The sequence below is a fragment of the Stenella coeruleoalba genome (genome assembly GCF_951394435.1).
Source record: "Stenella coeruleoalba genome assembly, chromosome: 1".
NCBI lineage: Eukaryota > Metazoa > Chordata > Mammalia > Artiodactyla > Delphinidae > Stenella > Stenella coeruleoalba.
The window spans coordinates 14,703,925-14,717,181 of NC_137169.1; the positions used below are offsets into that span (position 1 = coordinate 14,703,925).

General features: G+C 52.3%; 1 protein-coding gene across 2 annotated transcripts in view; it reads right to left on the reverse strand.

Annotated features, from left to right (window-relative positions):
- The window catches only part of CAPZB (capping actin protein of muscle Z-line subunit beta), a 136,585-nt gene that overhangs the window by 48,934 nt on the left and 74,394 nt on the right, over nucleotides 1–13,257 (reverse strand). The gene's annotated exons all lie outside the window — the stretch shown is intronic.

Genomic DNA, 13,257 nt, shown 5'->3' on the forward strand with positions numbered 1-13,257 from the left:
ATGCCACAACTAAAGGTCCCGCACGCTGCAACTAAAGATCCCACACGCCGCAACGAAGACCCGACACAGCCAGATAAATTTTTTAAAAAGCTATAAAAAATAACTAAATAAAAATTACATTCACTCTTACTGTTGCCTCAAACTGAATCCTTTTCTACTATCTAGCCCAACAGCTGATCACATGAAAAGAGATACAAATCAGAAGTTTCCGGCCACAAGTGAGGTTTGTGTTTGGGCCACCATATGGTTCTACTTTGCCTCTTCCCCTTCTCCATTAGTTATTAATGTTGAAAAAAATTGTTCAACCAGAAAAAGAAACTTGAGATGAACCCTTAAAAAAGCACAAAAGCCAGACCAGTTCAACTCCATGGATAATCTAATCCACGGCGCCCTCGTCTTTAAGAAATGCACCCTTGTACCTCGGTTTTTTAAAAAAATGGCCAAACGAACACATTCCGTCTTTTGATCTGCCCGCTGGCTGAGAGCCCGCCACCAGAGAGATAAGAATCGAAAACAGACCGTGTTCGCTGGGTCGCACACTCAGATGAGTAACGTTGCTGAAACCATGGCTGGGCAGGGTGCTGGCTGGCCTCACTCCCCGGCAGACAGCAAAGTATCAGGATGCCGGGCTCCCTCCCCGTGACCAGCAGAGGTCTCTGCTTACAATCCGTTCCCTTTATTTTTTCCAAGGCCCCAAACCTTCCCTGCTTTTCTCTAATAAAAATTAAAAAAGAAAATAAGGAGAGTGCTTTCAGTGACACACATGCCTGTGTCAGAAACACAACCTACAGGGTGGCATTCTGGAAAACACCAAACTCAAAATCAAACACAAGTTCGAATCCTTGGTCTGCCACTTCCTGGCTGAGTGTAACCTTCCTAAACCTCAGAACTGGGGGCTACAACACCTACCTCAGTAGATCCTGACTGCCCACCCCCAGGCACCCATCAGGTGCCATGGATTCAGTGGCAGACGAGATGGACGGGCACGGCCCTGCTCTCCCAAAGCACGCTCCAGCTGCTGGAAACAGACAAGGCACGAGGAGCCATCCTGAGAGTGGTGAGGGCTGTGACGTGGACCTGATGGGGATGGCAGGGGGACTGCAGGGATTCGGTGGTCTAGGAGGTGGACGGAGCCGACACGTGAGTGGAGGAAAGGAGAGGCACTGTGATGGGACTGAAGAGCCGGCCCCAGGCTCCCCTCGCCCCTACCCCGAGGAGAGTAGAAGAGAGAAGCATCTGTGTGCTGCAATCCTCGGCCAGGTGGAGCAGTGCCTGTGGGCCCCTTTAAATGTGATGGCAAGCCCCAGCACACTGTTGTTCATAAAACTTCTTAAAGCCTCCCTCCCACCTCCTCCCCAGACTCCCAGGTTTAAGAAGGATGCACTTGAAGACCCATCCGTGAACATGGGCCCAGGCGGCCTCTGGAGCCTATGGGAGATGAGGGATCCCCCCCCACCCCGATCGGGGTGGAGGAAACAAAGTCCTCCCCACGACTGCCCAGCAGCAGCTTTTTTGTTGTTGTTGTTTTAAATATTTATTTATTTGGATGTGCTGGGTCTTAGTTGCAGCGTGCACGATCTTTGGTTGCAGCATGCGGGATCTTTAGTTGTGGCATGTGGGATCTAGTTTCCTGACCAGGGATGGAACCTGGGCCCCCTGCATTGGGAGCGCGAAGTCTTAGCCAATGGACCACCAGGGAAGTCCCAGCCCAGCGGAAGCTTTGTTACCAGGACCTTACTTGTCACCAGAAACACCTTGGGCCCTGGAAGCAGAGTTTCCAAGTGAACTGATGTAACGCCTCTCCGAGTGTGCGTGCCCCGCACTGGGGACACCTCACCCCATCCTGTAAACCCACTCAGAGGGTTTGCCTGAGGAAGCGGAGGGGGAGCCCAGGGGACCTTGCTCACCCTCCAGGACCCCACCCTCCCCACCATGTGGATGGGAAAACCCAAGTGCAGGGAAGCGCCTCACACAGGTGGCAAGGTGGGGGCAGGGCAGAACTGGACTCTGAGTTCCAGACTCTGACCCAGCGATTCCAGAGCACAGGCCCCGCTGGGCTGGCAAGGCGAGCGGCTTCCGCTCCCACACCCCCTTCCAGTGGGGCTCCGAGGAGAGGGGGTGGAGAAGGAAGAGAATCGGGGGGAACTCGGGGGCTGCACGGTCCCTGCCCGCCCACTCCGACTCCTGCGCTGTGGGCAGGGACCCGTGACACTGCCAGCGCCACCACCTAGCACAGCCTGACCCCAGGGCCGCCGGCCCTCCTCGTGTTTCAGATCCGGCCTCTCTTCTAATTAAGCTATCACTGGACTCTGAGAACAGTATACTTTAAGTACAAGTTCAGACCGTTTTCTTCACTTGAAGACTGCGAATTATAAAATGCGCTTTTAAGGAGAACATGGTTAAATGTACATGACAAGTGTAGGAAGCAATCTCCCAATTTTGGCAACACCATAACGTGTGCGAACCGTGCCCCTCAGATTCGGGCCACCGGCACGGGCTCCTGAAGGTCACATACTGCCAGCCGGGTCTCATCACTGAGGGTCTAACACATGGGAAGCTGCCAACAGTAGGAAAGCGTTTCTGACCAACACATGTTCTATTCTGCTTAGAAATCAATTTTTCATGTGCCATTAACAACAAAGAGCTTTCTCAAGAAACAATAAGCCTCCCGCCGCTCTTTTCTGAGGCAGGTGCCCCAAACCACCCCACAGATAAATAATAAACAAAGGCAAACTTCCTGGGCTGGGTTTCAGCCATTCATACCCCAAAGCTTTGCCTTCTAGAAGCTTGCAGGCTGGAGTAAGAAGCCAGAAGCCTTTTCTAAAGAAGGGTCAGGAGGGGGCAGGACAAAGAGAAGACAAACTGAAAGGGGAAATTGAAATCACTACATGTGGGTCATCCAGGGGCACACACAAGGCTCCTGTTGTCCACATGTAACCCTACGCTTCCCGAAGGGGACGAACCAGGTGCTTGGAGCCTAATTAAATTAACTGTTCCCTGGCCAGGAGCGACCGCATCACCTGTGTCTGCGCTGAGAGAAGCTGGGGTCTTTCTAAGCCACCCGCTCCTCTTAATGAAGGAAGGGCTGGTCCCCGAGGGATAGGGCACGATACACAAGCACCTTTAAGAAGCCAGAGGCAGAAAACTCACTGGGTCTAAGTCATGTGCACTGGCTCCTGAGGGCTTCGCGCAACCACCAGGCCGCTTTCAGGAGCTGCTGCACACGGGGCAGCCAACTGCCTCGGCCTGGACGGCCGCGGGGGGGAAGCTCCCCGACCCGGCCTGGGCCCAGCCTCCACCGCAGCCCTGCGGCTCTCCCACGATCCCCTCAGTCACCCCTCCAGCCGACATCCTGACAGTCTCTCCACCAGGATCGCCTGCCCTTCTCCTGGTGCTACCTAGTGACCCCCAGTTATCCTTCAAGGTCCTCTTCTACGCATGCCCAAAGCTTCCTTAGCGAAGGCAATGCCCCTCATCTACGGGCTACGCCCCTGCCGCTCTATGTAAGACTGGGCCCCAGGCCGCATGGATTCGGGATGGGGTGTCTTTCCTCAGGGCAGGGATAAGATGTCTGGACGGCCCTGGGCCTAGCGTAAGGCTGGCAGGGCTTCCTAAATGCCGGTGGGTCCGTGGTTGAATTGTGGAAAAGGAGGGCCACTCAGGTGGAGCTCTGACCTTTTGAAGCCCATGTCTGTCTCAGTGGGAAGCACCCCCCCAATGTTCTTCAGCGCCTCTCCGAGAGCTGGACTAGGGACCAGCTGGGTGGGTGGGGGTGAGAGTGAGAGGGTGATGGCCTGGGGCGGCACCGCAGCACTGTGACCAAGGGCCTCCCAAGGCAGATGCAGACTCGAGCTCCTGCACCTTCCCTGGGGTGTGGACCACCACCTTGCGAGGACCTGTGGGGCCGGCCCTTGCCCCTCACACTCCACGCAGGCGCCTCCTGAGGCTGGGCCTATAGCCTCCCCTATGCGAGGAAGGCACGCGTGGACAGAGTGGAGGTCTCTTCCCGAATGGCCTGCGGTCCTGCTTTCTCAGGCTGCGTTAAAAGCATTATTGCATTGGGTGCATTCTTACAAATCACCTCAAATCTTTCTGGGAAAAAGACCAGGGAAAAATACATTAAAACAACTTGTTTATCACATGGTCTTTTTGCAAAGACAATGTAACTTCATGGGCCGGACAGAGGGTCCATCTGTTTTAGTATTACCGTTTTAGTGTTATTAGTATTATTAAAGCAATTATCCTAACAACAGCAAACCTTTTTTTTTTTTTTTTTAAAGTGCCTGCTATGCATGAGACACTCTTCTAAGCACGGAACACACATCCTCATTTTATCATCGTGGCAACCCTGTACGAAGCAGTGGTGCTACTGTTATCCCAATTTATGCCAAGTTCTCATAATTTATAGATGACGACACTGAGGCACAGAGAGGTTAAGTATAATAACTTGGCTAAGGTCACACAGTTCGCAGGTGGCAGAGCCAGAATTCAAGGAAACCCATGCAATTCCACCCCAGGACTCCTCAGAGCCACCCGGGGAGGCCAAGGGCCTCGTGAGGCAGCAGCCGAGGCTCAGAGCCACGCAACCACTGAGTCACATGCCACAGTCCTGGGTCTTTCCACCATATAGTCTCTCCAAACTCTCAAGACCACAGACTTCTAAACAACCCAGACGGTGCAACAGTCCACCAAAATCCCAGTGATGCTGCTGGCCCCTTTCAAGTGGAACCGTTCATGCCGTGCGAGCACGTGTGTGGCACGTGAGTCTGAGCGGGGGTGGGGGCCAGCACTGATGTGCCACGTTAACGTGAGGGACACCCAGAACAAGTCAGTGGTGGCTTTTCTTCCCCCCTTAGCACAAAAATCATCCTGGCTGGCTGGCCACGTTTCACACTGGATTCCTTCCACTGGATGGATGTCTCATCAAGGTTTTGTTTTAATTTCACAAAGTCAGCCAGAGAAAACGACCACTCACGGCCAAAGAAAAATCTGCAACTCTTCCTATTGGGGAAACAGTCAGATTCGCTCAGGAGTAATGGATGTCTCCCCTTCGTTGTCTGTGTCTTCCTGGATCAAGAGCTCCTCTGTTTCTCCACTTCGGCTCATTAGGAAGTAAAACCCAAACCCTCCAGAGAAAACCTACCTAACGTATGAAGGATTAAATACAGTGTCCCCATCCTCAAAGTCTAATAGGAGAGAGCGGGGCACAAGTGAAGCCCCAGCGTGCTCTGTGCCCTGGACCGGGGAAGTACTGGATGCTATGGAAACGAGGGGGGTTGCCCAGAGCTTCTCTGGAGGGGAAGAGCAGCAGGGGAGGCCGGGGTACATGTCTTGAGGAGCTAACACCTGAGCCCAGTTATAAAAACTGAAGCACGTATGTGGCAGAAGAGGTCACAGAGAAGCCGGCGGGACGGAGAGGCAGGAGTGCCCATCTGGTCAAAGGAGTGCAGCGTGGAACGCCGAACACTGATGGCCACACAACTCTGTGAAGATGCTGAAAAGCCCCTGCACGCTTTAAAAGGGTGAATTTTATAGTATGTGAATTGTATCTACATAATCACAATTTTATCTCGTTTAAAAAAAAAAAAAAAGGGTGAATTGAGAGAATATTCCAGGCAGAGAGCACAGGCATATTCCAGGGAACTGTAAGTTCAATGCAAATACAAAAAAATTAATTGGGGTTTCCAGCAGATAAGAATATGTTACATGACCTAAGTTTCAGGTTAGTAAAAAGTGACTCCGGGCATCAGGAACCAGGGGCAGGGTTATCTTTCTCTTCACTCTTGTATCTCTCTGGCTAATGACCTTACAACCCAGAGCTTTCTACATGAGAATAAATTAATGCAGCACATGGTAGGGATGCATCACCAGCCTGGAAGCCACAGGTGGGTCTTCAGTGAAGTGGGGCTAGATCACCAGATGAGCCATAGCTGCCCTGGTCCTCAGTTTCCTCATCTCTAAAATGGACCAGGGACTTCCCCGGCGGTCCAGTGGTTAAGACTTAGCCTTCCAATGCACGAGGCGTGGGTTCGGTCCTTGGTGGGGGAGCTAAGATCCCACATGCCTCGGGGCCAAAAAAACAAAACACAAAACAGAAGCAATTATTGTAACGAATTCAATAAAGACTTTAAAAATGGTCCACAGCAGAATGTAAACTGATACAACCACTATGGAAAACAGTATGGAGGTTCCTTAAAAAACTAAAAATAGAACTACCATATGACCCAGCAATCCCACTACTGGGCATATACCTTGAGAAAACCATAATTCAAAAAGAGACACGATTGGCTCGGTGCTTTGTGACAGCCTGGAGGGGTGGGATAGGGAGGGTGGGAGGGAGGGAGACGTAAGAGGGAAGAGATATGGGAACATATGTATATGTATAACTGATTCACTTTGTTATAAAGCAGAAACTAACACACCATTGTAAAGCAATTGTACCCCAATAAAGATGTTAAAAAAAAAAAAAAAGAAAAAAAAGAGACACGTACCACAATGTTCACTGCAGCACTATTTACTATAGCCAGGACATGGAACCAACGTAAATGTCCATCAACAGATGAATGGATAAAGATGTGGCACATAGGGCTTCCCTGGTGGCGCAGTGGTTGAGAGTCCGCCTGTCGATGCAGGGGACACGTGCCCTGTCCCGGGTTCGTGCCCCGGTCCGGGAAGATCCCACATGCCGCGGAGCGGCTGGGCCCGTGAGCCATGGCCGCTGAGCCTGCGCGTCCGGAGCCTGTGCTCAGCAACGGGAGTGGCCACAACAGTGAGAGGCCCGAGTACCGCAAAAAAAAAAAAAAAAAAAAAGATGTGGCACATATATACAATGGAATATTTACTCAGCCATAAAAAGAAACGAAATTGAGTTATTAGCAGTGAGGTGGATGGACCTAGATAGAGTCTGTCATACAGAGTGAAGTAAGTCAGAAAGAGAAAAACAAATACCGTATGCTAACGCATATATATGGAATCAAAAAAAAAAACCCAACAAAATGGTACTGATGAACCTAGTTGCAGGGCAGGAATAAAGAAGGAGACACAGAAAATGGACTTGAGGAAACGGGGTGGGAGGGAGAAGCTGGGGCGAAGTGAGAGTAGCATCCACGTAAATACATTACCGAATGTAAAATACTTGGCTGGTGGGAAGCAGCCGCATAGCACAGGGAGATCAGCTCCGTGCTTTGCAATGACCTAGAGGGGTGGGATAGGGAGGAGGGGAGGGAGGCTCAAGAAGGAGGGGATATGGGGACATGAGTATGCATATGGCTGATTCATTTTGTTGTGCAACAGAAACTAACAGTACTGTGAAGCAATTATACTCCAATAAAGATCTATTTTTAAAAAATGGTCCACAACAAAAAAATCTTTAAAAAAAAAAATAAATAAAATGGACCCAAACTGAACAAGATGGATGTCATGGTTCTCCAAGGCTGAGGAGAGGCACTTGGTGGGGCTCAAGGTGGTAAAAGAGTAAGAGGGGAAGTCTGGGCCCAACATGATCCATTCAAGTTTGCTGTAAGATTTAATTTGAGGCTTCCCTGGTGGCGCAGTGGTTAAGAACCCACCTGACAATGCAGGGGACACAGGTTCGAGCCCTGGTCCGGGAAGATCCCACATGCCGCGGAGCAATTAAGCCCGTGTGCCACAACTACTGAGCCTACGCTCTAGAGCCCGCGAGCCACAACTACTGAGCCCACGTGCCTAAAGCCTGTGCTCTGCAACAAGAGAAGCCACTGCAGTGAGAAGCTCACGCACTGCAACAAAGAGCAGCCCCCACTCACCACAACTAGAGAAAGCCCGCACGCAGCAACGAAGACCCAACGCAGTCCCCCAAAAAAACTTTATTAAAAAAAGATTTAGTTTGAGAAGAGGGCTCCACTAATTTTTAAAATGTCTGAAAACCACTAGACTAGATGACCAGTAAGGTTCATTTCAGTGTTAAGATCCTACGAAGTTTCATAGCGCAAGACTTCGTTTATTTACTTATCATCTCTACGACCATCCAGGATATGGCTGTATGAACTCATCAAAAGTTTGTGACGTTCTAAAAAAAAAAGTTTGTGACGTTCTTCCTAAAACAAAATGTCTACTGAGCAAGGTACCTGGTGAGACCTCAAACTGACTAAGCCCTGGGCCTGTCTCCAAGGTGCACACACGTGAATGACCCACGACAGGGGAAGAAGAAGAATGCTTGTGACTGCATGTGCTTCGCTCCTGAATTCCAGTTCAAATTTAAAATTCTTAGGAAAGTTCTCTATTTGTAAAAGCCAAATTACCACCCCCCCTTCTCTCTTCCAGGAGTGCTCTCCTGCACCTAGAGGCCCCTGCCCCAGTTCTATTCCCTAAAGGGAAGCCCAGATTTCCTGCTCCCCATGGCACAGACCTTTATCAACTTGAGTGTCCCCTTCACTGATCTGAGGCTCCTGCCGGGTGGCCTCAACCCAGAGCCGGCAGGACCCGCAGCTGCTCCTCACTGACCCTGTTCTTGGCCGACTTCCAAGGCTGGGGAAAGCGGGCTGAGTGTGCCACGCTCTGCTCAAGGGTTTAAATCTCTCTCCCAAACTAGACATGCTCTAAGGGCGTGACCTGGGCACTCCCACTCCAGGGCAGTGCCTGCCAGCCTTCGCAGGGCTTCCTGACGGCCCTCAGAAAGGAAACGCTTTCTGCCTCTTCTGGTCCTGGGAAGTGGAGTCTCTCTCCAACTCACTTGTATCGTATTTCTCATCAACCAGAGGGCAGGATCTAACTTAGAGAGAGACTCTTCAGACCTCTTCACGGAAGCTCTCCGAGCATTTCACAAAACTCTGCTCTCTGAGCACCCCCCAGCAACAGGATGCCAGACAGTTCCTGAAAGGCAGGTGCTAGACAGACCTTCTACTGGAGAATTCTGTTAGGGCGAGGCCAAGGAAGGGGTCTTTGTGCATCTCTGATGAATTGCGCCTCCGGCTCCAGCTGACAAGGGCCAGGTATCTTCTTCACCTGGGGAGAGCTTAGCCTCCTGCTAACACATCCCGATCCTTCCCTAGGTCAGATTCCTTCTAAAGTACTTCCCTGGCCTTGCAGCACGGCTCCCACTAAACAGAAGCACTGGAGGACGAAGCTCTTTTGTCCTCATCCACCTAGAAGTTACAACAGCATGGCCACCAGCAGCACCCGCTGCCACCTCCCAGTGCCGTGGTGAGATACAGACAACGAGGTTAACAGCGACAAATAACCAAAGAGCATCCGTGCACGCAACTCCAAAGGGACTTAAATTGTACAGAGGCAGAATGAAAGCCAAAAAGGAAAAAAACTTCCCTCAGACAAGAGTGGGGGCTTTCAAGGAGACTTGCTGAGTGGCAAACATTTCGGAAAGATGGAATTTTAAACACAAACACCAAAGGGCAGAGATTTGAGGCAGAAGAGCTATGCACGCAGCTGGGAGGCCCTTTAATTAGGGAAAGATTTGCAAAGCCTGTGGAGCATCGGCAAATCTCCCCGTGGTCTCCGGAATGGAAAGAATGTGGAAAGCAGTGGGGTAATCAACAAGCTCCAATTTGCTTGACACTCTCACCCAGAAGGAAGCACGTGGTCTTGTCCCCTTGCCACCTTTCAGTGGTCCCGGTGATCCCTTAAAGCAACAGAAGAGGACCACCGGGCTGTGGGAGAAGACAGGCTGGATTTTCTCCTTCCTAAGGGTGCTTCCCACAGACAGCACACAGGAAAGCTCTTCTGTCAAGGAGTTTTTTTTTTTTTTTTTTTTTTGCAGTACGCGGACCACTCACTGTTGTGGCCTCTCCCGCTGCGGAGCACAGGCTCCGGACGTGCAGGCTCAGCGGCCATGGCTCACAGGCCTAGCTTCTCCGCAGCATGTGGGATCTTTCCCGACCGGGGCACGAACCCGTGTCCCCTGCATCGGCAGGCGGACTCTCAACCACTGCGCCACCAGGGAAGCCCTGTCAAGGAGTTTTAAGGCAAAAACATGATTCAAGGGAAAACTAACCCCTGGGCACCCCCCCGCCCAGACCTAGGGACTGTATTTCTGCACGTTATTATATAGCATTCTCACCAGTATTTCCAGTGGACTTAAATATCCTGCACTTGGGCAAATGATCTGTAATAAAATGCAAAAATGATATCCCCTGCTCCATCCAAATGGACCACTTGGACTCCCAAGGGGCGGGAGCAGAAGCAATGGTTTTCCCCAAACAGCCGACACCCATGCTGATACTCTTCTTCTGGGACATGGTGACATTCAGTACAGCACTGGGCACAGGTAATTCAACTCCACTTTGGAGGACACCCTGTGTGAGCATTCCCTGCAGTCACAAGAAGAGCTACCACATCTTAAGTTGTAAGGGCAACAAGGATCAGAAACAAAGGCATAGACTCTGCAGCCCGCTCCACCACCAAAATCTAAGAGTTCAGGAAAAGCGGAAAGTCACGAGTTTACTTTGCGTTCCCTCAGGGGCAGCAGCTGGTACTGACCAGAGCTGCAAAGGTGGCGCCCGGACTTGACACAACGCCTGACTGATCGGATTCAGAAAGTCCCAGGTCTCTGTGAGATCAGACAAGATAAAGGCGGGTGGCACTGGCAGCTCCATAAAGCACTTGGCCAGCAGGCTCACTGCTTCCCAGGGGAGGGCTGATGTGGGCTTTTCCAGAGGCAGACGGGCACGTGGAGTAACCTAAGAAAAAGGCCCATTTCCCAGCCCTAATCTTGAAGTCAATTGATCTCCGTCCCTTCCCTCATCCACCTGGAAAGTCTGAGGAGCAACCAACAGCTGATCCTCAGCAAAACTGGCATGTGTGCCCATCACCTGCTTTTGGCAAGCGATCCACAAGGCCTGAGTCGGTGCCCACGGCTCATCGGGCATCGGTTCATGGGCTGTGATCGGGACGGAAATACACTGCCCCTGCTCAGTCTCGGCCTGGCTGGTTCCCTTCCTAGCGCCCCGTTAGGCTGTCTCAGGCTCCACCTACGCCGAGGAGCCTTCCCTGAAACCCACCCACCAAGGGTGGGCCTGGTGCCCCTCGGCGGTGCTTCCGCAGAACTCTATGCTCCTCTCGTGGGAATCCTTGTAGTGGATCCACCTGGGTATCTGCTCCCCCTCCCGCCCCATGACCCTGCGAGCTCTGAAGACAAACCTCACTGCACTTATCGCTCTGACCCCAGGGCTTCGGCTCAGGCCCTAGCACTCAGCAGGGGCTCCAACAAGCCTTCCCTGAGTGTCCATCACGTGCCACACACTGGGGATACAAAGGTGAACAGAGCAGACATGAGATCCCTGCCCTCAGAGAGCTGAGTGGGCAGCGGCAGATTCCTATAATTAAACCATTGCCACCGAGAGTAAAGGTGAGCGTGGCCGGGTGATGAGGTGGGAAGGGGTGGGGCCCAAGCGGCAGGCTGCCAGACAAGCAGCGTGGGTGTGAGACGTGTTCCCAGTAAAGGGGACGGCACAGACAAAGCCCCAACAAGACAGGCCACGGGGCCTCTGGGAGACCCTAGAGCAGGTCAGTATGGCTGGAGCAGAGGGGCTGTGGGGAAGGCAGGAGGGGTGGATGGGGCCCCTTCAAGGGTTCTCAAACCCAGACCGCTGTCTGGGCTCGGCCCTGATGGCACTGCGGAGCCGTGAAGGGCCGCGGAGGGTCATGACCGGCACCACGTGTGGAATGGCTACTCTGGCTGCAGAAAGCGAGCTGGGGCAGGTGGGGGGCTATAGGCACGGAGGTCCAGAGGCTGGCAGGGGCAGCCGGTGATCTAGGGCGGGGTAGCAGCAAGAGTGTTCACTGGACTGCTCTAACATGAGGATAAACACACCTTCAGCCGACAGGCTGGACAGGGGTGGGCAGCGCTCTTTCCAAGTGACCACTTTGGGCACTCCACTGGTCTCCAACTGTCTGAGCCGCACCCAATGCCGCTGGGGCCTGCCTCTCTCCTGGACCCCCAGCCGTCACACGCCTGCTTACTAAGGCCTTCACTGTCGAGTCCCACGAGGTTAAGTACTAGAGGTGCTGGCGTCAAGACTGAGGAGGCCTGAGACCGCCTCACTGCCCGCTTCCCGGCGGGGAGCCGGCAGCATCTCCTAGAGCCTGATCAGGAAGCACTCACCCACGGGCCGGGCCCCCTGGGAGAAGCAGAGCACTCCAGCAAGGGGCATACTCCACCTTAAAAGGACAGCTGAACTCTACCGGGCAAGGCCAAGGATTCAAGCTGCTGTGTCACTGAACTCCTCCACTCACTACCTGCTGTCATCACGGCCACAAGGAGAGCTGGCCAGCATCTTCTTTCTCATTGTCACAGCAGTTAGCACTGATACTGAGCGCTCACTTGCAACCCGACACCACCCCAAGCCCCTGAGCCACGCTTCTCAGTCCTCACAGCTGCCCTCTTTGAGACTGAGGTAAAGTCATCATTCGCTTCCTTGTATAAACGAGGAAACTGAGGCACAGAGAACTGAAGTCGCCTACTCAAGGTCAGCTGGATAACTGAGGGCACACCCAGAGGCCGCGAGCTCAGGTTCCCGTTGTCTTAAACACTCAAGATGATTTACCACCTTTCCGAGTACTGGCACCTGCCAGGGCCACCGGCCCTGGGCACGCGGGGCTGAGGTCTCCCGTGTTACGTCTCAGCTTCACAGCATCTCTGTCTCCCTGCATCTCTCCGCCTCAGATGACGCAGCATAGGAAGCATAATATGCCTCCTCCACTCGCAGAGTTCGGGGATGGGCGGGTTTATTGGATGGTTAACTAATATTTATTTAGCATCGAAGACATGGCCAGGCACTGCGCAGGGTCTGGAGATACGGACGTGCACAGTTACATCCCACAGGTGCTTCCAATCCAGAGGGCCCTTGGGTGCTAATAGTACAAAATTACAGCACACCATCAACAGGAAGTGCTCTAAGCCAACCCCTGCTGCGTGACACAACTTGGAGATGTGGCTTCCCTAACACACAGTGCTGAGAAACAGGAAGCTCAGTGAAACAGGGAGGAAAATGCTGGGGAGGCAGCAGTAGGTGAGCAACTTACATTGCCTGGTGCACATCCCTACTCCCAACTGTTTTTGACACACAGTCAGAAAGAGAGGAAAACCCACTGGAGTGAAGGATAATCGTTTTCAGCCTGGGGCAAATCTCCTAAAGGGTTCTGTTCTGAACCCAGAGTGTTACTTAAGCTTCCAGTCAACAGTAATTAAGTGTGCCTGTACATTCCAGAAAGAGGGGACAGGGAGATTAACGATAATTAAATCTCTTCTGTTATTTGGCTTCGAAT